We start from the raw sequence: 27,838 nt of genomic DNA, 5'->3' as shown, positions 1-27,838 counted from the left end.
TTCTCAAATTGATCGAAATATATAAAAAATTAGTTTTCTCACATAACTGTTAATACATAAAAAAGTCACAGTGCAGAGAAGCCACATGAGTTCTAGAATGGTGCAAATACTTCTTATTGTCCTACTTTACTTAGCAAATGTAGTATGATTTACAGTATAGGACAGTATAAGAATACAATAAAGTTGTTCTGAGGTTATTCAGTTGTCTTCAAATATGTGAAATATGTCAAATTGAAAACTGTTTCTGTAAAGGGGAAAACTTAAACCACATAATAAAGGAATTTACCATGGCAATTGTCTTAAAAATGGAAAACAACCCTTAATTACAGAAGAAAGCATGAGTTTAAACAAAGTTATAAAACCTTAATATCTGAATTCTATTTACAATTAGACTAAATTATAAAAATAATACATACAGATATGTAGGTTCATGAGTGTATTGAATGTGGTAAAACTTTTATGTGTTCCAGTTATACTTGCAGGATTAAAAGAAATAATTCTGGAAAGAAATATTCAGTACATCCTCAATGTGATAAAGCCTTGGCATATGATAGTCAGCTTCAGAGGAATAAAAGAAAACATTATAGTGAGAAATCCTATGAATCTAATCAGTGTTGTAAAGCCTTTGCTCATCACAGTTCTTTTCAAATAAACACAAGAACACATACTGAAAAAAAACCCTGTGAATATAATCACTGTGGTAAGGCCTTTGCATATCAGAGTGATCTTCAAAGGCATAAAAGAACACATACTGGAGAGAAACCCTATGAATGTAATCAGTGTGGTAAGGCCTTTGCTCAACACAGACATCTTCAAATACATAAAAGAACACATACTGGAGAGAAACCCTATGAATGTAATCAGTGTGGTAAGACCTTTGTTCAACACAGTGCTTTTCAAATACATGAAAGAACACATACTGGAGAGAAACCCTATGAATGTATTCAGTGTGGTAAGGCCTTTGCAAATCACAGTAATCTTCAATTGCATAAAAGAACACATACTGGAGAAAAACCCTATGAATGTAGTCAGTGTGGTAAGGCCTTTGTTCAACACAGTCATCTTAAAGTGCATAAAAGAACACATACTGGAGAGAAACCCTATGAATGTAATCAGTGTGGTAAGACCTTTGCTCACCATAGTGCTCTTCAAATACATGAAAGAACACATACTGGAGAGAAACACTATGAATGTAGTCAGTGTGGTAAGGCCTTTGCTCAACACAATGCTCTTCAAAGGCATCAAAGAACACATGTGGGTGCAAAAAGGTATGCATGAAATGAGTTTGGAAAAGTCTTTTCATGTCTTATTCATCTTCAAATGCAGAAAAGGACACAGATTGGAAAGAAACTTGTGAATGGATTTGTTTTGCAAATCCTTTGTCACGATAATCTCCAAGTACATGAAACAAACCATCCTGGAGAGAAACTGTAAACTTAAGGATTATAGTCTTCAAAAACATGAGAATAATCATAATGTAGTGAAAAAAATAAACTTAGTGTTGTAAATGTTTTGTACTTTTTACAGGAGTAAAACTTTTTGTGTGTAATCAATCTGATAAAGTTTTTGGGTACCTGAAGAAGACACTGAAGGTTTCTTATTGCAAATTAATTTTAAGCCATCACATTTACAGTCTATACCAACAGTATTTATTCTGTAAAAAAAATAATGATTGTGTCAACAATCTGTTCAAGCATTATGATACCAGCTTTTATTTTATTTGCACCAGGAAACTCATGGACAAAACCTAATTTGTGATCTTATGAAGTCTTTTGGGAAGGAGATAGAGCCAGGGTAAGAATCTCAACCTGGTACTGAAATGAGATACAAAGGAAAACCCTTTGCCCATAATTCCAGAACTAGTGAAAAATACAACATCACCCTGAAAACACAGTCAAACATCAAAACTGGATAGTGAAAGAAATCTGCTTTGTCTCTCAAACCAGAGCAAAAAAAAATGCAATCTACCCTTGTCTCTCTGAGCTCAAAACCAACCAACTCCAGAGCACAAAATCCAGCCCATCTCTGAGCTTGTTCAAGCCCAGGCATTTAAATCTGACCAATTCTCACCTTCTAAATCTCCTTAGAGCTGCTCTGCCTCCAAGAAGCCCTATATGAGTCATATGCTCATTCAGTTGGCAGCTGCCTCTTTCCAAACTTGCAGAGGAACTCACACTCTGGATTCTTCCCTCCCAAATAAATCTCTTGACTGAGATTTATATGAACACCTTCTTTCACTGGAATGGATCAGGAAATCCCTAGTGGAGTTGAACAGAGATACAGTTGACATAACTGTTTGGAAACTCACTTAGCCCAGAAGAGCACAGAAGCAATGGACACCTCTTATGGGAGACTCCCTTAGGAGAGTGGAGCAGATCAGAAACTGACATTTCTGCTGGGAAGCTTTCATGGAAGAATGGAGCAGAGCCCAGCTGTAATGACTCTCTCTCAGAGAGAAAGAGAATTGCTATGCCTAGTGGGGGCAAACTTCTTTTCACAGCTGTTGGTGTTGCCTAACTTTCAGTAGTCAGCGTATCCTTCCTTCCAGAATTTTAAGACTTGCAAAATGAATTTGAACAATAATGTAACCCTTTTAGATTTTATACTCTCTTCAACTGCATGGAATTTGTAATTCAGGTGTAAATATTTATGGATGTGTACTGCCTCCTTTTTGGTTGTGATATAATGTCTCTTTCAACATATAAAAGCATATAATTCAGGCCATGGTTCTAGAGGAAAACAGGATCACCATGAAAGAGCCATGACAAAAAGTGTCAGACATGGCACTAAAGCTGGAACTTAAGAACCCAAAGCTGTAATCTTCCACATGAAGCAGAGTGTTGGAACTGGAACTGGTGTATGAATGTAAATTCTCATAGCCTACTCTCAGTGACATATTTCCTTCAGCAGTGCAGCGTGTCCTAAATCTTCCCAAATGATACCACCAACTTAGAAGGATTTATTTCTCTTACTTCAAGTTTAAATTTGATTTCTCTTTACATGAACCAATACTTCATGAAGAAACACTCTGTAAATGAGCTGTAATATGCCTGGACTCATCTTTTACATTAATAAATGCTTACAGGAGAAAAATTTCCATGCGTGAAAATTTTTTTAAAAGTTTGCTTTTGTTGTAATGATGTGCATGTGTACGTGTGTGTGTGAGAGAGAGATAGAATGTTAATGTGCATTCTGTATTCTGAAAACGTTAACACCTTGCATCTTCTTGTAGCAGAAATTACAGGTAGCTCTTAAAAATTTGACCTGAGTCCTTGGAATGAAGATTTCTTAGTCACCTAGACATGATTCTAGTCCTATAAATATTTTAATGTCTATTCATATTACATTGAATTTTGGAAGTAGGATCAAACTCATAAGCAGAAAACAATTTTTATTGACTTTAGCCATCAAAGTTTTCTTCAGCTTGAAGAAAAATTATTTTTCATCATAACTTTGAAAGAAGTAAATTATGTAACATGTTCACTCAAGATTGATGGTGGAAATCATTGCATTTTGGTTTCTATTTTGAAACATTTGAGGTAGGTACTAAAGTGTTCTATATTGTGACAACTTTATTTACTAAAATTTAATTTTTATACATTATATTCCTTCTATGGCTTTTGTTCAGCTTCTATTGTGCCTTTCCCTAGTAATAGGTATTTTTATGATGTAATGTATGACATCCCCATCATTGAAGTGACCCATTGGTTATTAAAATATTAAAACATGTCTGATAATAATTTTCAAGTAAGGAATTTTCAAGTAAGTGAAAGGGTGGTCAGTTGTTTCTGGTTTTGACTTTCATCTTTTCACAAAATTCCTCGAGGTCCTCATGCTGGCTTGGATGTCAGTAATGATTCAGAGATACATTTGAAGTCATGATGCTTATGTGTCTGCTATCTGAGCACAAGTTCAAGGGTAGATCATGAACTCCCAATGTGTTCTGTTTTCTCAACACAATTTAACAATGTTAATGCTAAAATGACTGAAAACTGTGATTATAAGAAACATTAAATACCTCATGTGTGTATTCAAAAAATATTTTCATTTATATGATATTGATATAATTAAGTAAAATAATCAGCAATCAGTTGTGTATCTCATACCATAGCTTGATGTTCTGCTGGGATGAATGTTGGGTTTCTTGCCTAGTAAACAACAGTTTCTTCCCACAGAACTATATCAGTGATGATCAAATTTGATTTGAAGAAATAGTACATCAGTAAATTATTGTCTTTCAGATTGTAAATTTAAATTCATTCAAGGGTATAAGGACCCAGGATATCTTGAATAATAAATCTTTGCATATGTACTTATTTATACTACCATACATTTCTAATTTGTTCATTCTGAAGGCTAAATATATATTTATAACTCTTTCTTAGAAGATAAATTATATGGCATAGAATTGTCTCATTTAGTAAAGTTCATTGCTGCTAATTCTGAGAACCTGAGTTCTATCTCTGGGTTACCGATAAGACTTCTACAGTTGTTTCCCATATTTTCACTTGGGTGCTTCCATGTGCAAACTTCTATATGAGCTCATTGATGAATAATTTTTAAATACAAAGAAGTGCCATTGAGGTCACTTGCAGCCAAATGGTTCCCTAGGTATCATCACTAGAACTCACGAAGTGGAAGTAGATCATAGACCCCTGTTAGTTTTCCTGTCAGTGCTACATACACATCATGGCACAGGTGTATTCACACAAACACACTTCAAACATTTAAAAATGGATGGAATTAACAATGCAAAGAAAATAACCCATTATTGAGAACATACGAAATGATTTTGCTGTTCATATTATAGAATTTCAAGAAATATTGCTCATCATGAAAACAATGGTGCTCCCTCTAAATCTTATTTCTTTCTCTGATTCAATGATAAGTCCTTTAAAAACACCTATTTCAGCTGGACTTAGAGGTGTATGGCTATAATCATAGCACACAGGAGTATGTGTGGGGCCCACCACAGTAAGTTTGAGGTCAACTTGTTCCCCATCATGAATTCTTGAAATCCCTGGCTATGTGGACTTTTTCTAATCAAATCTGGCTTGACTCAGGTTTATTTTAACCAAGTTTTTTATCTTTTCACATAAGGAGATCTGTTTTATCAATGAAGATAAGAAGCAATATAGAAATTCCATTCACATTCAGTCTATTAGATCCTTTGACAACCATCTAGAGGTGATGTTATCTTTCAAGAGACAAGAGACAGAAGGAAACTGGGACACCTTCACCATCAGCATTATCATGACATATGGGAACTGGAGAGTTGTCTCAGGAGTACTGGTTCTCTTGGGTACCCAAGTTTGATTCCTATCCCACATTTCAGATTGGTCAGAACTCCATGTAATTGTAGGTCCTGAATATGTGGTACATTATTCTGGCTTCTTATGGCACAAGATATGCAAATGCTGAACAGAAAGGTCTGTATGTGATTCTTTATTTATAATAGGTTTTCTTTGTGTGCCTGTTATCTTCAAATAGAATGAAGTTTACTTTAGACGTAGACATGGAGACAGTGTCTAATCACCTCTGACTGGAAGTATATACAGTTGTGGGTGCTGGGTATCAAGGTTGGTCCCCGTGGATGAGTCACCAGTGTTCTAACTGCTGAGTCTCATGAACATGTCAGTACCAGTGTGGTTTGAATGGTTGATCTAAGTTCTTTACCACAGCCTTGATGACCCAGAAGAAATAAAAGAGTGGTAGCATGGAAAACTAACTTAGGCTTTCTTTCTTTTTTTTTTTGACATTTTTTATTTTTTTTTTCATTTTTTTTAATTTTTCCATTCCAAAATTTCCACCTACCCCCTCCCCGTACTTCCTGACCTATCCTCCTCCCTCCCCCTCCAGTCCCAGGATACCCCATCTTGTTGGAATTCCAAGGCCCTCCCCCATCCATCCAGTCCCATGGACGCAAGCATCCAAATAGACCAGAATCCCAAAAAGCCAGTTCATCCAGCAGACACAAGTCCCAGTGACATTATCAATGGCTTCTCCGCCAGCCCTCACCATCACTCATGCCCAGAGATTTCAGCCTGACCACAGCCTCATTCAGTCCCAGTCCAGATGGAATTGGTGAGCTCCCATTAGATCAGGGACATTGTCTCTGTGAGTGGACCAACCCCTCTCTGCCCTGACCTTCTTGCTCATCCTCTGCTTCCCTCAGCCCCTCAACTGGACCCTGGGAGCTCACTCTAGTGCTCCAATGTGGGTCCCTTTCCTCAACCCCAGATGAAGCAACCATGGAAACATGCGAGATACCTGTCAGTGTGACCATGGGACAAGGCAGGGGAGGATGTGGAGAAAGGGGATCACTTGTCCATTGTTGGTGGGAGTGTGGGCATGTGCAGCCACTTTGGAAATTAGTTGGCAGTTTCTCAGGGGATTGGGGGTCAGTCTGCCTCAATACCACTCTTGGGAATGTACCCAGAAGATGCCCAGTCATATTACAGAGGCATTTGTTCAACAATGATCATAGTGGCATTGTTTGTGATAACCAAAACCTGAAAACAACCTAGATTCCCTTTAATGGAAGGAAGGATAAAGAAGGTGTGGAACATATACACATTAGTGTAGTACTTACTCAGTGGTAATAAAAACAATGACATCTTGAATTTTGCATCCAAATGGATGGAAATAGAAAACATTATCCTGAGTGAGATAACCCAGACCCAAAAGATGAATATGGTATGTACTCACTTATTAGGAGATTCTTGCCATAAACAAAGGACATTAAGCCTATAGTTTGCAAGCCTAGAGAAGCCTAATAACAAGGTGAACCCAAAGAAAACCATAAATAGATCCTCTTGGAAGTTGGAATGAAACAATATTGTCAGGCAAAAGTTGGAAGCATGGTGGTGGGGGTCTGGGAAGGGGAAAGAGAAAGAGAGAAGGGAGAAAGGAAAGACTGGAAAGATCTTTGAGGGAGTGGGGAAGTAGAGATGGAGGAAGGGCAGATATAGGAGCAGGGAAGAAGATATTTGTAGAAGGAGCTTCGGGTTGTGTTCCTGCAGCCTGGCTCCTGGCCACCTGGCTAGCTTCTGCCCCGAAATAATAACACAGAAGTTGTATTCTTTTAAACATTGCCTGGCCCATTAGCTCTAGCCTCCTACTGGCTAATTCTCATATCCTGTTTTAACCCATATCTAGTAATCTCTGTAGCACCATGAGGTTTGGCTTACCAGGAAGATTCTAGCCTAAGTCCATCTTGGGCTGGAGCTTCATTGCGTCTGACCTGGAGAGGAGAGGCATGGCATCTGCCTCACTTTCTCCCAGCATTCTGTTCTGTCTACTCCACCTACCTAATTTTCTGACCTATCAGGGCCAAGGCCGTTTCTTTATTAACCAATGAAAGTAGAAGGCCCACCTACATCATTTCCCCTTTTTCTGTTTAAGCAAAAAAGAAAGACTTTAACATAGCAAAATTACATATAACAAAGAGTTACAAGGCAAGAATTAAAGTGACAATATTTACATCTACTTTATCTTTTATCACAACTAAGGAAAACTATAACTATCTATATATTATTTAACTCCATCAAAGACTCCAGAAGGATATAATATTACCTAAGCAAACAAGAAATAAGCAACTTCCAAACTCTAGAAATGACAGAGACATCTCACTGCCTGGACAGTCGCCCAAAGTTCTTTTGGACCATTGGGGCATCCATCTTTGGCCTTTAGGCCCATAGTATCCAGAGACATTTCCATGAATCAAAATATTTTAAAAGAGTTCAGTCACTAACTTCTGTGTCCTGCAGAATGTCTCACAGACTCTTTCATGAATCAGGAACCCCAAAAAACCATCTCACCTTTAAGCAAGTTCAGCTGTCCTCTCTCTGAGGGTTCTCTGTGTCCAGTTCATGCAACAGTCCAGGCAAGAGCATTTTCTTGCCCAAATGGCTGTCAAACTCCATAAGGAGCCTCTTTGATGCCCATCTTCCTCTTGAAGTAAATTGGTGCTGCCATTTTCTTTTTTTTTTAATTTATTTATTTATTAAGGATTTCTGCCTCGTCCCCACAACCGCTTCCCATTTCCCTCCCCCTCCCCCGATCAAGTCCCCCCCCCTCATCTGCTCGAAGAGCAATCCGGTTTCCCTGACCTGTGGGAAGCCCAAGGACTGCCCACCTCTATCCAGGTCTCGTAAGGTGGCCATTCAAACTGCCTAGGCTCCCACAAAGCCAGTACGTGCAGTAGGATCAAAAACCCACTGCAATTGTTCTTGAATTCTCAGTATTCCTCATTGTCCGCTATGTTCAGCTAGTCCGGATTTATCCCATGCTTTTTCAGACCTAGGCCAGCTGGCCTTGGTGAGATCCCAATAGAACATCCCCATTGTCTTAGTGTGTGGGTGCACCCCTCGTGGTCCTGAGTTCCTTGCTCGTGCTCCGTCTCCTTCTGCTCCTGATTTGGACCTTGAGATTTCTGTCTGGTGCTCCCATGTGGGTCTCTGTCTCTGTCTCCTTTCATCGCCTGATGAAGGTTAATATTCCTGAGGATGTCTATGTGTTTGTCTTTGGATTCACCTTATTTAGCTTCTCTAGGAACATGAATTATAGGCTCAATGTCCTTTATTTATGGCTAGAAACCAAATATGAGTGAGTACATCCCATGTTCTTCTTTTTGGGTCTGGCTTACCTCACTCAGGATAGTGTTTTCTATTTCCATCCATTTGTATGCAAAATTCAAGAAGTCCTTGTTTTTTACTGCTGAGTAATACTCTAATATGTATATATTCCATACTTTCTTCATCCATTCTTCCGTTGAAGGGCATCTAGGTTGTTTCCAGGTTCTGGCTATTACAAACAATGCTTCCATGAACATAGTTGAGCATATACTTTTGTTGTATGATAGGGCCTCTCTTGGGTATATTCCCAAGAGTGGTATTGCTGGATCCAGGGGTAGGTTGATCCCGAATTTCCTGAGAAACCGAAACACTGCTTTCCAGAGTGGTTGCACAAGTTTGCATTCCCACCAGCAATGGGTGAGTGTACCCCTTTCTCCACAACCTCTCCAGCAAAGGCTATCATTGGTGTTTTTTATTTTAGCCATTCTGACAGGTGTAAGGTGGTATCTTAAAGTTGTCTTGATTTGCATTTCCCTGATCGCTAAGGAAGTTGAGCATGACCTTAAGTGTCTTTTGGCCATTTGAAGTTCTTCTGTTGAGAATTCTCTGTTCAGATCAGTGCCCCATTTTATAATTGGGTCGATTAGCCTTTTACGGTCTAGTTTCTTGAGTTCTTTATATATTTTGGAGATCAAACCTTTGTCAGTTGCAGGGTTGGTGAAGATCTTCTCCCAGTCAGTGGGTTGTCTTTTTGTCTTAGTGACAGTGTCCTTTGCTTTACAGAAGCTTCTCAGCCTCAGGAAGTCCCATTTATTCAATGATGCCCTTAGTGTCTGTGCTGCTGGGGTTATACATAGGAAGTGGTCTCCTGTGCCCATGTGCTGTAGAGTACTTCCCACTTTCTCTTCTATCAGGTTCAGTGTGTTCGGACTGATATTGAGGTCTTTAATCCATTTGGATTTGAGTATTGTGCATGGTGATAGATATGGATCTATTTTCATTCTTCTACAGATTGACATCCAGTTTTGCCAGCACCATTTGTTGAAGATGCTCTCTTTTTTCCATTGTATACTTTTAGCTCCTTTATCGAAGATCAGGTGTTCATAGGTTTGTGGGTTAATGTCAGGGTCTTCTATTCGATTCCATTGGTCGACTTCTCTGTTTTTATGCCAATACCAAGCTGTTTTCAATACTGTAGCTCTGTAATAGAGTTTGAAGTCAGGGATGGTAATGCCTCCAGACAAACCTTTATTGTATAAGATTGTTTTGGCTATCCTGGGTTTTTTGTTTTTCCATATAAAGTTGATTATTGTCTTCTCCAGATCTGTGAAGAATTTTGATGGGATTTTGATGGGGATTGCATTGAATCTATAGATTGCTTTTGGTAGAATTGCCATTTTTACTATGTTGGTCCTCCCAATCCAAGAGCAAGGGAGGTCTTTCCATTTTCTGGTGTCTTCTTCAATTTCTTTCTTCAAAGACTTATAGTTCTTGTCAAGTAGATCTTTCACTTCCTTGGTCAGGGTTACCCCAAGGTATTTTATGCTGTTTGTGGCTATCGTGAAAGGTGATGCTTCTCTGATTTCCCTCTCTGCTTCCTTATCCTTGGTGTATAGGAAGGCAACTGATTTTTTGGAGTTGATCTTGTATCCTGCCACATTACTAAAGCTGTTTATCAGCTGTAGGAGTTCTTTGGTAGAATTTTTGGGGTCGCTTATGTACACTATCATATCATCTGCAAATAACGAAAGCTTAACTTCTTCCTTTCCAATACGAATCCCCTTGATCTCCTTATGTTGTCTTATTGCTATTGCTAGAATTTCAAGCACTATATTGAAGAGGTATGGCGAGAGTGGACATCCTTGTCGTGTTCCTGATTTTAGTGGGATGGCTTTGAGTTTTTCTCCGTTTAATTTAATGTTAGCTGTTGGCTTGCTGTAAATAGCTTTTATTATATTTAGGTAGGACCCTTGTATCCCTATTCTCTCCAAGACCTTTATCATAAAGGGGTGTTGAATTTTGTCGAATGCTTTTTCCGCATCTAGTGAAATGATCATATGGTTTTTTTCTTTCAGTTTATTTATATGGTGGATTACATTGATAGATTTGCGTATGTTGAACCAGCCCTGCATCTCTGGGATGAAGCCTACTTGATCATAATGGATAATTTTTCTTATGTGTTCTTGGATTCGGTTTGCCAGTATTTTATTGAAGATTTTTGCGTCGATGTTCATGAGTGAGATCGGTCTGTAATTCTCTTTCTTGGTTGGGTCTTTTTGTGGTTTTGGTATCAGGGTAACTGTAGCTTCATAAAAGGAATTTGGCAATGACTCTTCTGATTCTATATTGTGAAATACCTTAAGGAGTATAGGTATTAATTCTTCTTGGAAGTTCTGGTAGAATTCTGCATTGAAACCATCTGGTCCTGGGCTTTTTTTCGAAGGGAGATTTTTGATAACCATTTCTAATTCTTCGCGAGAAACCGGTCTATTTAGATCATTCACCTGGTCTTGGTTTAGCTTTGGTATTTGATACTTATTTAAAAAAATGTCCATTTCTTTTGTATTTTCCAGTTTTGTGGCATACAGGCTTTTGTAGTAAGATCTAATGATTCTCTGAATTTCCTCTGTGTCTGTGGTTATGTCCCCCTTTTCATTTCTGATCTTATTTATTTGCGTGTTCTCTCTGTGTCGTTTAATTAGTTTGGATAGGGGTTTGTCGATCTTGTTGATTTTCTCCAAGAACCAGCTTTTTGTTTCATTGATTCTTTGGACTGTTTTCTGTGTTTCTATTTTGTTGATTTCAGCCCTCAGTTTTATTATTTCCAGTCTTCTACTTCTCCTGGGCGCGTCTGCTTCTTTTTTTTCTAGAGCTTTCAGGTGTGTTGTTAAGTCCCCAATGTATGCATTCTCCGTTTTCTTTAAGTGGGCACTTAGTGCTATGAACTTTCCTCTTAGCACTGCTTTCATTGTGTCCCATAGGTTTGAGTATGTTGTCCCTTTATTTTCATTAAATTCAAGGAAGACTTTAATTTCTTTCTTGATTTCTTCCTTGACCCAGGTGTGGTTCAGTAGTTGACTGTTCAGTTTCCATGAGTTTGTCGGTTTTTTGGGGGCAGCGTGGTTGTTGCCTTCTAACTTTAATCCGTGATGATCTTATAAGACACAGGTGGACACTGATATTTTTTTGTATCTGTGGAGGTTTCCTTTGTTTCCGAGTATGTGGTCAATTTTTGAGAAGGTTCCATGAGCTGCAGAGAAGAAGGTATATTCTTTCCTATTTGGGTGGAATGTTCTATAGATGTCTGTTAAGTCCATTTGCTTCATTACCTCCAATAATTCTCTTAATTCTCTATTAGGTTTCTGTCTGATTGACCTGTCCCTTGGAGAGAGAGGCGTGTTGAAGTCTCCTACTACTAGTGTGTGTGGTTTGATGTCTGCCTTGAGTTCTAGTAATATTTCTTTTACATAAGTAGGTGCTTTTATATTGGGGGCGTATATATTCAGGATTGAGACGTCCTCCTGATGAATTGTTCCTGTTATGACTATAAAGTGACCGTCTCGGTCTCTTCTGATTGATTTTAGTTTGAAGTCAGTTTTGTTAGAAATTAGTATGGCCACACCTGCTTTTTTCTTAGGACCATTTGCTTGAAACACCTTTTCCCAACCCTTTACTCTGAGTTGGTGCCTGTCTTTGTGGTTGAGATGTGTTTCTTGCAAACAGCAGAATGTTGGATCCTGTTTTCGTATCCAATCTTTTAGCCTGTGCCTTTTTATAGGTGAATTGAGCCCATTAATATTAAGTGATATTAATGACCAGTGGTTGTTTACTCCGGTTATTCTTATTGCTTTTGGTAGTAGAGATTGTGTGTCTCCTTTCTTTGAGATGTGCTCGTGAAGGGTCATTAGATGCCTGGGTTATTGTAGGCAGTGTTGGCAGTGTTGGATTCCTTGGGTTGCGATTTTCCTTCTATTACTTTCTGTAGGGCTGGATTTGTGGCTACGTATTGTTTAAATTTGTTCTTATCCTGGAATGTCTTGTTTTCTCCGTTGATAGTGAACGATAGCTTGGCTGGGTATAGTAGTTTGGGTTTGCATCCATGGTCTCTTAGCTTCTGCAGAACCTCTATCCAGGACCTTCTGGCTTTCATAGTTTCCATCGAGAAGTCAGGTGTAAGTCTGATCGGTTTACCTTTATAAGTTACTTGCCCTTTTTCTTTTGCAGCTCTTAATATTCTTTCTTTAACCTGTATATTTTGTGTTTTGATTATTATATGGCGAGGAGATGTTTTTCTTTGATCCAGTCTGTTTGGTGTTCTGTATGCTTCTTGAATATTTAAATGAATATCTTTCTTTAAGTTGGGAAAGTTTTCTTCCATAATTTTGTTGAAAATATTTTCTGAGCCTTTGAGCTGTGACTCTTCTCCTTCTTCTATTCCTATTATTCTTAGGTTCGGTTTTTTTATTGTGTCCCATAGTTCCTGAATGTTTTGTGTTGAGAATTTGTTGGCTTTGCTGTTTTCTTTGATCTGTTCGTTTATTTTCTCTATGGTGTCCTCAGCATCTGAGAGTCTTTCTTCTAGCTCTTGTATTCTATTGATTATGCTTGTTTCTGTAGACTCTGCTCGTTGGCCTAGATTTTCCATATCCAGCTGGTCCTCAGTTTGTATTTTCTTCTTTGCCTTCATTTCAGTTTTCAATTCTTGAACTGTTTCCATTACCTGTTTGATGGTTTTTTCTTGGTTTCCCAGGGTATCATGTACGTATTTACTCATTTCTTCAAACTTTTTGTTATACTTCTCATCCATTTCTAAAAGGGCATTTTTTACATGTTGTTTAAGGGACTCTATTATCTTCATAAAGTCGATTTTTTCCACGTCTTCTGTGTTAGGTTGTTCAAATACTTCTGTTGTAAGATCATTGGGTTCTGATGTTTTCATGTTGTTTTTCGGATTATTGGGTGAGTTCTTGCCTTGGCGCCTGCCCATCTCCTCCTATTGATCCTATCCAATGGATCCTTTAGAAACCGGATCAGGTTTCCCTGCTGGCCAAGGGCTCCGCTTACAAAATGCCCTCACTCTCTTTCGTGGTTCCTGCTGCAGGCCAAGAACCCTCTCACCCCTCCGAAGGATCTTCAGGACAGGACCAGGCTCCCCTTGTGCCAGTGACCTGGCCAACCAAAGGCCTACCTCTTTGATTCAATTGTAGTAGGGCGATCTGCTCTCCTTATTGCATGCCTGTCCTAGCCGCTTGGGTCTGGCCGCCGCTGCGCCTCTGTGCGTCTGGCGCCGCCGCCGCTGCGCCTCTGTGCGTCTGGCGCCGCCGCCGCTGCGCCTCTGTGCCTGGTGCTGCCATTTTCATTGTCATGAAAAGCCCTAAGTTATTAAAACATTAAATATCATATTCTGTAGTCTTTAAAAGATATGAAGAATTTCTATCTAAAATATATCTATGTACATCTAGAAAATCTAACATGACTGCAAACTTGACTATTATAGATGACTATCCATTAACAACCTATATAGATTACATTTTCACATGAACTACACAATCACAATACCTCAGTCAAAGGTCACAAATACATATACATATAACAAGATTGACCTAAAATTTAAATCACTAAAGTCAAATCCATACCAATGCAAATTATTCATATCTCTATCATATCTCTCTTTAAATGTAAAATGAACATTTATAAGCAATATTTGGGAATATGGGCACTGTTATTTCATTCCAAACTGCTTCGTGCTGAATGGGGGCACTCTTAATCAGGTCTTTCAAGGTGTAACCTGTGTGCCAGGTTCATCTCAGTCAGCAGTTGAGTGAAGTAATTTTTTGAGGGTTTTCACAGCAACCTTTCAGGAGGGCATAGTCTATCATACCATATTGGGATAGAAGCAATCCGCAGGGTCTCATCCTCTGTGAAAACAAAAGAAGAATCTTTTTTCCAAAGCATCATATCCTTAGATCCAAATTCTGAAGTCAAGGTATTTTCAAAATATGTATGTTGGATTAGTTCAGCAGGATTCATAAACAAATATCTTTTAGCATCTGTTGCTCCATCCTCAGCATTCAAACAATTCAATGAGAGCATAATAGCATACAGTATTAAGATAATATGTATATTTTCCATCTTTGTGTGGCTTTATTTTTAACCTCTATTTCATTTATTTTTACTTTTTGAGACAGGTTCTTTGTAAATCTTTGTCCTGGAATAACTCTGTAGACCAGGCTGTCCTTGAACTCTCAGAGATCTGTCTGTCTCTGCCTCCCAGGCATTGGGATTAAAGGTGTGTGTTACCACACCTTGAAGTCATAGAGGTCAATCTACTTCTGCCTCCCAGCTGTTGGGATTAAAGGTGTGTACTACCACACCCAAGTACTCTTTTTCTTTTTCTTTTTACTTTAAGAACTTTAACTTTTAGCCGGCATATATTTTTAACACACTGTAAATCATCTAGAGGTTTTCTTTGTCTTTGAAACTCTCTTTACTGTATAACTGTCTTTTTCTGACTACATGAGTCCTTAAGGAGAGGATTAAAGCCGTGGCTTTGCCGCCTAGATTCAGCCCATTCCTTAGCATTCCAGCATCATTTCAGAGGTACCAGCTGTAGCCGTGTTTACCGCTACAACTCTATGGCGTTTCAAGGTCCCTGCCAGCAAGCAAGCTGCAGCATTCTGCTCACAGATCACACTCAGTCAGAATGTCTGTCTTACAGAGTCAGAGTCTGTCCTGGCAGCACGGCCCAGGAAGCTGGCATTTTAAAACAACACAGCTTTTTTTCATGCTATGGCTGAAAACCGAAAAGCATGTATTCAACTTTTCATCAACACCATTTAAGTGTTTCGTGGCAGAACCTTTTAAAGAAGCTGCAGGGTTTTGCAGCTAAGACTGAGTCAGGAAGCCTCTCTTAGATGAGAGTGCTTGCTTGCTTCTAGGAAGCAGAACGGACCCAAGAAATTGCTGCCAGCAAGAAAACATGCTTTACTCTATTCTTTTCCAAGCTTTCTCAGGCTTTCTGTGGATGCAGTTATCCACGTGGGTGCCATTTGTCAAAGGAGCTTCAGGCTGCATTCCTGGTTCTTTATTAACCAATGAAAGTAGAAGGCCCACCTACATCAGATATCTATATTAAGGGAGCCATTTTAGGGTTGCCAAGAGACTTGGCTCTTGAGGCGATCCCCGGTGTCCATGGAGATGTCCCCAGCTAGGTCCTTGGACAGCAGAGGAGAGAGTGTCTGAACTGGCCTTGCCCCACTAACACACGGATGATTATCTCGAATATCACCATAGAATCTTCGCCCGGTGATGGATGGAGATAGAGACAGAGATGCTCATCAGAGCAATGGACTGAGCTCCCAAGGTCCAATTGAAGAGCAGAAGGAGGGAGATGAGCAAGAAAATCTGGACCGTGAGGGGTTTGTCCACCACCAAGACAGTGTGCCTGTTCTAATGGGAACTCACCAAATCCAGCTGGACTGAAACTGAATGAGTCTGCAATAAAACTGGACTCTCTGTGGCTGACAATGGGTGTTGACTAAGAAGCAATTGATAAAGGCACTGGGACTTGTTCCTACTGCACGTACTGGCTATTTAGGACCCTAGTCTATTTGGATGCAAAGCTTCCTAGTCCTTGGACTTCCCACAGATCAGGCTTCCTTGCTCTCTCTTAAGGAAAGAGAAGGAGGGAGGAGGGGGAGTGGGTAAGCGGGAGGGGAATGGGAGGAGGGGAGGAAGTGTAAATCTTTGAATGGAAAAAAGGTGTCAAACATGTACACATTGGAGTGCTGCTCGGTGGTAAAAAATGGTGACTTCTTGAATTTTGTATGCATGGATGGAAATGGAGGACACTGTCCTGAGTGTGATAACCCAGACCCAGAGAGATGAATATGGTATGTACTCACTCATTGGTGGATTCTAGCCATAAACAGAGGACATTGCACCTATAGTTCAGGAGCCTGGAGAGGCTGGATAATGAGGTAAACCCAAAGAAAGACAGATATAGATCCTCCTGGAAACTGGAAGCAGACAAGACTGTCAGGCAGGAGGGGAGAAGAGGGGGGAAAGAGGGGGAGGATGGGAGAATTGGGGAGAGCTTGGGAGGGTGGAGAAGGAGGAGGGGTGGATATGGGAGCAGGGAAGAAGATATCTTGATTGTGGGATCAGTTTTGGGATTGGCAGGAGACTTGGCTATGGAGAGGATTCCAGGTGTCCATGGGGATGTTCCCAGCTGGGTCCTTCGGCTGTGGAGGAGAGAGAGCCTGGACTGGCTTTCTTCTTAATGAATTTTAGAGCCCAAGTCTCCCCCAAATGAGGGAAAGTACAAAAAGTAATCAGAATATACACTAACAGTAAAGTTTTTAAAAGTTGATTAACCATTTAATCAAAGCAATTGGTTACAGTTGGTGCCTAGAAGCTCACATACCAGGTGTTACCGTGCTGGAATTCATTCCTCTTAAAAAGAGAGAATCATAACTTGCAGGCATGAAGCCTGCCTTGTAGGAATGTTATCATATTCTCTTTCCCAGGTGCCTGAAAAACATTCAGTTGGGAGCTCTAAGCAGTGATGACTCAAGATGACATCCAGGTTGTGAGGACTTCCAGAGACATAAAACTGAAGTCAGTATAGGGTTAAGGTGATCAGGCATTGACAAAGTGGTGTGGAATTTGAGTGAACTGATAGGAATGGAGGTTTGTGAAAGCACGAGGATCAAATGCCATAGTGTTGGTGGGTGGGCTATAGAATTAACCAGACTAGCTTTACTATAAAATATTCAGCTTTAATAAGGGGGAAAAGGGAAGCTTACAAAGCCAGAGTTCCAGCAAAGCACAGGAAACCAGAGGAGGCAGGGAGCACACCTGCAAGTTTTAAAAGTAAATATTAGCCTAAGGGGAACACGCCCTACAAACAAGGTGATTGGCTGGGCTTCCTCTTCATCTCCCCCTTTTTTTCTAAATAAGACAGAACCAAACCAAATAAAATTATATACAATAGGAACAAATAATAAATATAAAATTACAAATAACAAACAATATTAAGCAAGAAATATGTAACAAAAGTTTTACTAAACATTCTATTTCAAGGAGTCTAAATAATGTAGAGAGTAACTCCAATTATCTAATCTTCAACTCCATCAAAGATCTGAGAAGGGAAGTAATATTATTTAAGCAACCAGGAAGTACAAACGAGAAACTTCCAAAATGTGCAACAAATGACAGAGACAACTGACTACCTGGGCAGTCTCGTTTGCAATGTTGAGTCAACCAACTTTGGCTAAGGCCTAACATAACTGACATACCATTATCAAAGGCAAGGAACTTTTTTAGAACTATCCTACCCTGTCTTGGCAAGATAAGAAAATCCTGTTTTATCTATGGATAGTCTGTATCTTTCTCATTAGTCAAAGTATGGGCTTTTCTTTACACAAAGTCCATTTTGCCCAAGAAGACAAGCTTCCAGTAGAGTGCCTTTGGTGCTCAATGTTCTGTCGGGAGTAGAGCGGTGTTGCCAGGAGTGATTGTATCTGGTTGGCATGGAATTCTAGGTTAAACTAAAGGCCAATTTCTACAGCTCCTTGAAGAGGTCGAAGAATATACTATCTATACTAAATATAATCTCTATGTATCTAAAAAACCTGATTATCCTAAATATAAAGATGCCAAACATATATGCCTGTTGATTTATAATTCTCGATACCTATCTAACTTGAGGACTAAGAGAATAAACAACTGTGCAATATATGAGGACAATGATCTCCAAATGTAAACAATGTCATTATTCTGTTCTTTATTCTGTTTCTATAAAAACTTCAAAAACCACATTCTTCCTGGAATAAGGAATGTAGTGAAACCTGTAACTGGGCCATTGATCATTTACATTTTGTTTAGAAATGTAAACCATCAGTTGTCCTTTCCATGGTTGGAGTAGTGTTTCTATATTGACTTGATCATCGACTTGACCTACTGAATACCTGATCTCTTTCTGTACTTGAGTTGTTCTCATGGGTACTTTTGTCACATGTACTGGAAACCAATCACCACAGCTGTTTATTTTATCTTTATCCATTATCCAGCTATTGAATGTTAACTATTTATTGTATGTTTATCTCAATTTTTTATGTGTTGAAAATTTTTCACACCTACACACAAAAGAAAGAAATGAAAGAGAGGAAGGAATAAAGAAAGAAAGACAGACAGACAGACAGACAGACAGACAGAATTGGCAAAACTGAAGGCAAACTAGGCAACTGTTGAACAGTGGATAGGTAAGGAGAACTTCTCATGTTGCCCTTTAATGCAGCCCTTAATTATATGACCAGGAAGAAGACACAGCATGATTCAGTTGAAATCCTGTGAGTACTGTATACTGTCTGTTCTCCAAAACTCAGCAGTCAATGTTAGTATACTTAGCAAACAAAATGTGACCTTATTTACACACTGAAGCTATATCTATTTCTTCTTTCTGCATTTCTGTTATGGTTGCTAAGCAGCTTGAAATGTGACTGTGATTTCTCTTCTACTTGTGCCTGTTTTCTACTGTTGTTATTTCAACCACAATGTCCAGAGCAGCTTGAGGAGGAAAGGGCTTGTTTGTCTTACATTTTCCTGTCACATCCCATTATTGAGGAAATCACAGCAGGAACTAAAGCAGAGGAATGCTGCTTAATGGCATGCTCCTTGTGTCTTGCTTAGCCTAGCCAGGGGTTTCAACATGCTCAGTGGTCTGGGTGTTTCCACTTAAATTATTAATTCATAAAATACCCTTACAGGAAAGATCTGATGGAGCCTTTTCTCTGTTGAGATTCACTTTTTCCAGATGTCAGTAAATTATATCACACAAGTGAAAAATGAAATGACATATTATTGGGCAGAACCACACCTCACACCTAGTATCCCAAGCTGTATTTTGTTCTGGAGAAATCAAAGATGAATCCAACAAAGTCACTGAAGTCAGAAAGCTGAAAATGCAGGAACAAGTCAAGGTGGATAAATACAGTTCATTTCTGCTGCTGTGAATCACATTGACTGCCTTGTTGAGAATAAGGTTTGATGTCTTCGGTCAGGCATAGGGATTTTCTTGGAAAACACTTTTTTTTTTTTTATTTTTCGAGACAGGGTTTCTCCGTAGCTTTTGGTTCCTGTCCTGGAACTAGCTCTTGTAGACCAGGCTGGCCTTGAACTCACAGAGATCCGCCTGCCTCTGCCTCCCTAGTGCTGGGATTAAAGGCGAGCGCCACCACCGCCTGGCTATGGAAAACACTTTGAAACATAAGTATGTTTGAACTTGCAAGCATGATAGAGTACACACTGTTTAAGAATCAGAGGTCACTAAGTATCTTACAAAGGAGTGACTATCCTCATGAAGGTAGACTGATCCCCTCCAAAGTACCACTGGTGCAGCTACTAAGAAACCTTAAGGTAGAGAAAAGCCAACACTCTCAATTTTGCCTACTGCCTATGTGATCTGAAGCCTATTCTACAACCTATACTGAGCAACATGATTTTCTTTTCTATTGCTTATGGTAAGGTCAGGGAATTTCTTGGAATCCAAGTCACATATTGTTGGGAGGAACAATGATTGCACTCAGGTGAGAGCTTGGGTCTTAGCAGGATGTCTGTATAATTACAAAGATCATCAAAACAATGACCAATTAGTACAGTCTAATTGACCTTCTTGGATGTTGATCCTGGAACTCAGCATGAAATTCCATAGCAACAGAACTCTTCCAGGGACAGTACTCAGAGAAAATAATATGGCCTTCCTGTTGAACCTTTGGAGCTGGAGCTGTGGGAACTGAGAAGTATGAGCAGAAGACCCTTAAAACTTTGGTTTATGTACTTAGAGATCCCCAAAGGCCTCAGACCACAGGAAGCCTTGGCTAAAGCACAAGTCATGGATTGAAAACTGAGAGGTACAGTATGGATTGCAGATTGCCCAAGGATTCTGAGTCTCTTCCCATAACACATGAATATGAAGCTGGGAACTCACATCATGCTATGTAAGAAAATAGAATTGGGGCTTGGGGGATCTAAAACCTAGTGAATTCATGAGGTATTTTAAATTTCTTGATGGTAAAAGCAAGGAGAAGTCAACTATACTACTTCTGTTCCTGTCTTTACCAGCAGCAAGGAAAAAGATTAGAGACAATCTAATGATAGAATACAGAAAAATAATGATGAAAACCAATAAAGTCATAATATGATTCTTTTGAAAAGAGTAATCATATTGTAAATCTTTAGAAAACAAGACTCATTACTAGAACCAGAAAAGATATGGGAGACAACACTCCCAAATTTATACAATAAAATATGACATGCATAAAGAGACAAATCTCACCTGAATTCACTTGTGTGAAACTACCAGGGTTTCTCTGTGGTTTTGGAGCCTGTTTTGGAACTAGCTCTTATAGACCAGGCTGGTCTCGAACTCACAGAGATCCACCTGCCTCTGCCTCCCAAGTGCTGGGATTAAAGGCATGCGCCACCACCGCCTGGCTAACTTCACTTGCATATTGTGTTTAAAGAGTTCCCTTAGAAGTTGGGGGTATCATTATGGTTACTCAAATCTTGGGAAAGGTGATGAGAAAGGTGGATGGAAGGTGGCTATAAGTAATATATTTTGAAAGAGAAAGATGCCACAATTCATGGGTAAATGTAGGGTTAGAGGAATGGCTCCACAGTTCAGAGCACTGGCTGCTCTAGCAGGTGATCCAGGTTCAATTCCTAGCACCCACATGGAAACTCACCACTGTTTGTAATACTGGTCTTGGGGAACTCACTGCTCTCTTTTGGCCAGCAAAGTTACCAGGCTTGTACTTGGTAATTACTTGTAAGCAAAATACCCTTATGCATAAAAGAAATTATTTAAAAAAAGAAAAGTGTAAAAATAGTAGTTATAATGATCTATTACCCCAAATATGTGAAGGAATGTGTTTTATAAGTAGTTTAATTTAACATTTTACAACGTATTTGTATAGTGTATATATTTTATACATCACATTATATAAGATTAAAACATGCTGCTATGTATTTAAGGTATAGTCTAAAAATTTAGGCAACTCAGACAAATGGAACATTTTCTATAAAAATTATTAAAGCAATAAAAAATTTCTCAAACTTAGGCCTCAGCACAAATCTGCAATATCTGCTAATCTGGGAGGCAGGAGAATTCTAACTTAAACACCTTCCCAGAATACAGAGTGAGTATAAGGCAATCTTGAGTGAATCAGTTAGAGCCTTTCTCCAACCAAAAGTGGAAAATAAGGCTTGACATATAGATCAATAGGAATGTTCTTACCTAGTAACGATGAGAACTCAGCTTCAGTTCTCACTCCAAGAAAGAAAAGGGGAAAAGGTCTGTGGACATGGCTTGATGGGTCAAAGCACTTGTCAAATAAATATAGTGTCCATAACAGTGAGTTATCAAAACCCAAACAAAAAAACTGACTGTACTTCTCATGTCTATAACCCCAAATTTGTGTCTGCCCAGGGAGTTAGGGAATGGACACGGGAGGATCCTGAGAGGTAGTCAGCCAGGATGTTTGGGATAAGTAACAGAGGAACACAGCTAAGAGGCCACATCTCAAACCAGGAGGAAGCTAAAGATCCACATCTAAGCTTGTCCTTTGACCTCCACACATGTGTCAAGGTGCATGTAGAGTGAAATGACCAGTAAAAAAAATCCTATTATGGCCCCAAAATAAGAATTAGTGAAAGAAACCAACCTTGGCCCTGGAACCAGAGAAATCCAACCTTGCCCACTAGAACCAGTGAAAGAAGCCCATTCTAGCTTTGAACAGAGTCAATAAAAGGAAGGCACCCCGACTCTAGACACAGTGCCAGTGAAATAAACTCACCGTGACACTGAAACCATAACCAGTGAAAAAACACACCCTATCTCTGAGTCCTGATTCACTGAAATAAACTGACCCTATTCCTGAAACCAAAACCAGTGAAAAAAAGTATACCCTAACCCTGAAACCAGAACTAAGCAAACACATCCTGAGCCAAAGAATACACTGGAATTAGAACAAAATAAGACTCTGACCAACTGAACATAAAACTAAACACTCCCATAGCAGAGAAACCATCAATAACTGAGCATAAAACCAGCTAATCACTGAGTATAAAGTCTATCCAATCTGAGCTTGTCTAAGATCAAGGAGATTGAAACCTGAACACTTCCCTTCCTGAAAATCTTCCTGGAGAAACTCTACCCTTAAGTATCCCTAGAAAAGTTTCTGTGTCTGCTTAGTTCAGAGTTTCCCTTCCACACTCTTGTAGAGTCACTCAAATTTCTGGCTTCCTCTGCTAATGAATCTTGAAATCATTTTAGGTGAAGATTTTCTATTGCTGGCACAGATCAGAATCTCTGCTTGGCAGCTCCTTCAGGGGAACATAGCTGAAGAAATAACTTTTTTTTCTATAACCACAGTGGATTGCTACATTTCTTCAGGGAATTCTCTTAGCAGAGTGAGGCAGAAGTAACAACTTGGGCAGTAGTTGAGAGGAAAAGGTGCTTCTGATGTGAGTCTCCATTGGGAGCAAAGTAGTGATCAGCTGTCTCGAAGAGAAGAGCAGGTTTGCCATATTTTTTGGGAGACCATCCTACACTGGATCCCAGCTGCAGTTATAGCCTGACATCCTGACAACAGGACAGCTTTTTCCATACATTTGTAGGTAAACAGGATACTTTCCCTTCACAGTTGTAGGTATAGCCTCACTTCCTAATAAATCAGGATACCTTTCTCCTCACAGCTGTAGGCATACACAGGATATTTCCCTCCACAGCTGTTCATATTTCCTGCCTTTCTTACAAGTCAAGATACCTTTCTTCTTATAGCTGGATGTACCCAGAACACCTTCCCTTACTGCTGTAGGTACAGCATGAGTGGATGAGATGTTAAGATACTTTAGTTCCATGTCTATAACACTTGTAGGCATATCTGGACTTCCCAACAAGTTAGGATAACTTTTTCTCCAGAGTTATAACACTTTCAGGGATAACCTGACATCCTGACAAGTTAGGACACTTTTCTTCTGGAGCTGTAACACTTGAAGTGCACACACACCAGCATTCATACACATTTAATCACACCCATGCATATGCATGTATGCATGCATGTTACACACACCCAAACTCACCCACCCAGAAGAAATAGAAATTCTGAGTAGACTTTGTTCTGATTGTTTGTCCATTAGCTTGGCACAAGCTAGAGTTGTCTTGGTAGAGAAACCTAATTGAGAAAGCACCTCTATCAGCTAGACTGAAGACAATTCTGTAGGGCATTTTCTTGATTAATGATGCATATGGAAGGGCCCAGGCCATTGTGGGTGGTTTCATTCTGGGTCTGGTGTCCCTGGGTGCTGTAAGAAATCAGATTGAACAAGCCCTGAGGAGCAAGCCAGTAAGCAGCACCCTACCATGGGACCTGCGTCAGTTCCTGCTTCGAGAACATGGAATAAGTTGTTTCTTCCCCATGTGCTTTGTTGGCATGTTGTTTCCTCAAAGCAGTTGGGAGCAAACTATCCTCAATAAACTTATCCTCAATAAAAAGGTTGAATTGGCAATAATAAAAAGCAGAAGCCCAGTTACTTTTCTGGTCAATTTACCCAGCATTTAAAGAAACAATACCAATTGCTCATAAACTGCTCAAAATATTAAAAAGAAAGATGCGAAGGAACCTTTAAAGACATCTTTATGAATTTCAAGGAACCAAAAATCTTACACACAGCTACTGAGTTCGAAAATTAGGCAGCTGCTTTGAAATGGAGCCTAGTAGCTCTTCAATACATGAACCAGAGAGAAATATCTAACAGTATTGAAAAGGAGAAGAGAAGAGTAGTTATCTTTGTGCAGAGTGGAAGCAACTGTGAGCATCTCACCACAATTTTCCAGAATTTTCTACAGACTTTTTGTAGGGGAGACTTAGCCAATCACTTTACTTGGGGGCAGGGTCCCCCAAGGATATTTTTTACTTATAAAGATTGCCTGCATGCTCCCAGCCGCCCCCTCTGCTTTCCTGTTCTCCGCGGGAACCTGTGGTTCTGTAAGTCTATTTCCCCATTAAAGCTGTATATATTTTTACAATCTGTCTGCATTCATTTACGCCATTACAACTTTTCATGGGAGAGATAATTTATAAAATAAGATTAGGACAGAAGCTAATGCAATATTTGATGATTTGCCCTTTTGCCCTCCCACTGATTAAGCTATGATAATTTTCTATAATCCAATATTTCTTTTAAAATGTTTTTTCATATCTGTTGAAAACCACCATTGAATGCCACAGAAATTTATTTAAACATTGTTTTCAAATTGCACATCAAATTTTCATTATTTTTTGTAATGTGGATTAACATATATTGTGCTGTAAGTAAAATTTGTACATATTAATCATTGAATTAACGATATCTTTTTTCTATGTCTCTGTGTGCGTGTGTGTGTGCATATGTGCATGCATGCACGCATGTGGATGTGTGCATGTGTGAATGTATTTCATGTATTCCAGGCTGATCTCAACCTTACTTTGTGCTTGTGGAGTTTCTTTAACTTCTAATCTCTTCATCTCTGTCTCCTAAGTATGAGAATTATAGTTATGCACCACGATGCTATACATGTGCCCTTCATTTTTTCCTAAACTAGATTCCTAGTGATGGCAGAGGATGAAAAGATCTGACATTTAAGGTCGTCTGTTCATTTCGCAATTACTGTTTAAGAAGTTTATATTGATTTATTACCCCTTCCACTTCTTTTTTTTTTTTTTTTTTTGCTTCAGCTGCTGTTTATTGACACTCAGGTGGGCACTATAGCAACAGGCCTGGAGATGCTGCACAGTAGAACGGAGGTGGAGAGTGCAGGGTGTGACCGCAGTGACAGCTGAGAAGTGCACAACGAGCAGTGGGGGAGGCCAAAGCTGTTGGGGAAGCAAGTCCGGCCTGGGGGCCAGAGGTTATTATCTACACAGGAACCTGGGCCCCACGCCCTAAGCCCCTACTTTTGCTGTCTCCTGACTCCAGGCCAGGGCTGGGAGTTCTCTGGACAACTTTCTACAGGAGCAAAGTACACAAGAGATGTTGCTGCCCCTTTGTGATAAAGCCAGAGGGTTTCCAATTCTGCATTCCTCTGTCACCCCTGGTTTGGGTAGGGCCATATGATAGACAGACAGCTGGGCTCTATTCCATGTTTCAGCAACAGTAATTTTCCGGGGTGTCCCAGCCCACCAGCGCCACACTCTGGCCCAGAGTGAGCACTACAAGCGTTATTGGCCTAATGGATGGGATGGGGGAGGGGATGGGACAGGGGCTAGAAGAGGGGCTCCAGAGGGCCATCAAGGCACAGGCACTACACGCATGGTGTTGGTGAAGCCAGAGCCAGGGCACCACCCAGTCAGCACAATGACCACATCTCCCTTCTTGAAGAAGCCTCGGGCCTTGCCAACATTCATGGCCAAATTCACACGGAGGTCTACATCCTCAGCCCAGGCGTCCTGCACTGCATCCTTACACAGCACAGGGAAGATGCCTCGGTACAAATGGGCCTGGCGAGCTGTCTGGGGATTGCGCGTCACAGCAATGATGGGCGCACGCGGGCGGTACCTGGCCACCTGGTGAGCACTCCTGCCAGACTTGGTGAGCACGATAATGGCCCCACTGCAGCACTTGAAAGAGGCCTCCACAGCACCCACGGCAGCAGCTTCTGTGGGGTCGCTGGTGATAGGCGCCAGAAGGCGGAGTTCCTCGAATAACTGCAGGTGGTAGATGGCAGCCTCTGCCTCACGGGCAATCAGGTGCTGCATGCGAACGGCTTCCAGAGGGTAGTCCCCTTTGGCGGTCTCTCCAGACAGCATGATGCAGTCTGCTCCATCTAGGACTGCATTGGCCACATCACTGCCCTCAGCACGGGTGGGGCGGGGCTTCTTGATCATGCTCTCCAGCATCTGTGTGGCGCAGATGACTGGCTTCCCAGCTCGGTTGCATCATCCAATCATCACCTTCTGAGCCAGGAAGACCTTCTCTGCAGGAATCTCAATGCCCAAATCGCCACGAGCCACCATGATCCCATCACTGGCCTCCAAAATCTCATCAAACCTGCGGACGCCTTCGTGGTTCTCGATTTTGCTGATGATCTTGATGTTCTTGCCCTTCTCTCCCAGGACCTTCCTAACCTCGTGCACATCAGCTGCCTTGCGGATGAAAGACGCAAACACCATGTCTACATCCTGCTCCACCCCAAACTTCAGGTCCTGGATGTCCTTTTCTGACACAGCAGGGAGGTCCACAGCGGCTCCGGGGAGGTTCACCCCCTTCTTGCTGCCCAAGGAACCACCATTCTCCACCTCTGTTATCAGGAAGTCAGCGCCTTTCTCCTTCACCTGCAGTGAAATGAGCCCATCGTCTACGTAGATCTTGCTGCCCACTTCCACCACCTTACAGATGTTCTTATAGTCCAGCCACAGGGTGTTCTCGTCACACTTTTCAATGTAGGCATTGTCCAGGGTGATCTTCAGGGTAGCTCCCTTCTTCAGCTCCACTTCTGCAGTGCCGCTCCCTTTGATGATCTCAGGCCCCTTTGTGTCCAGAGCCACGGCAACAGGCCGGTATAGAATGGGATCAGAGGCGAAGCTTTCTGTGGCTGCACGCACGTTCTTGATAGTTTCCGCATGGTACTCATGAGTTCCATGAGAGAAATTGAGACGAGCCACATTCATTCCCGACTTGGTCATCTCCTTCAGCATCTCCACAGACCGGGAAGCAGGACCAATGGTACAAATGATGCCAGTGTTGCGGGCCGTGATGGGTGCGGAGTCAATGTCCAGGCGGCACATATGTTCCAAGAAGGTGTCAGCCATGGCCGCATGCAGCTGCTGGGTTTGAATGAAGGCAGTCCCTGCTTCGCTGTGTGGCTTCGGCATGGTTCCTGAGGTCCTCGGGCGTACTCCGAATCCTGCAACGATACCCAAGACGGACGACGGAAGGGTCGAGATGAGTCTCTGCTGTGCCCCCCTTCCACTTCTTAGTTAACAATAAGCACATGATCAAGAAAAGCCGATTCACTAAGTGTGTAAGGGAAGATGGTATCTTGTAAGAGACTGAATAAAAAGTAGCATAGCCACACTGCTGCCCCTAATCGTGCATGCTCAGAAGATATCTATGAGCAGTGGTATCTTCCCCTTGGGACACTGTGTGTGTCAACTCCAGTGGGGGAGATTCAGTCCAGCATTGCTACCAATCCCTTGGGGAGATCTCTACTTAGGAACCAC

The 27,838-nt window shown here is 40.7% G+C and overlaps 2 pseudogenes; one reads left to right on the top strand and one right to left on the bottom strand.

Moving 5' to 3' along the window:
• LOC121434685 overlaps positions 1–25,459 on the top strand; it is a 34,518-nt pseudogene extending 9,059 nt beyond the window's left edge.
• Positions 25,460–25,886: 427 nt separating this feature from the next.
• On the bottom strand, positions 25,887–27,555 carry LOC121434781 (annotated as a pseudogene).
• Between the last annotated feature and the right edge of the window lie 283 nt (positions 27,556–27,838).

The sequence above is a fragment of the Microtus oregoni genome, unplaced genomic scaffold (genome assembly GCF_018167655.1).
Source record: "Microtus oregoni isolate MIOR12 unplaced genomic scaffold, Mior012 000044F_ref0000062, whole genome shotgun sequence".
Taxonomy (NCBI): domain Eukaryota; kingdom Metazoa; phylum Chordata; class Mammalia; order Rodentia; family Cricetidae; genus Microtus; species Microtus oregoni.
This window is presented reverse-complemented; position numbering and strand designations above follow the sequence as displayed.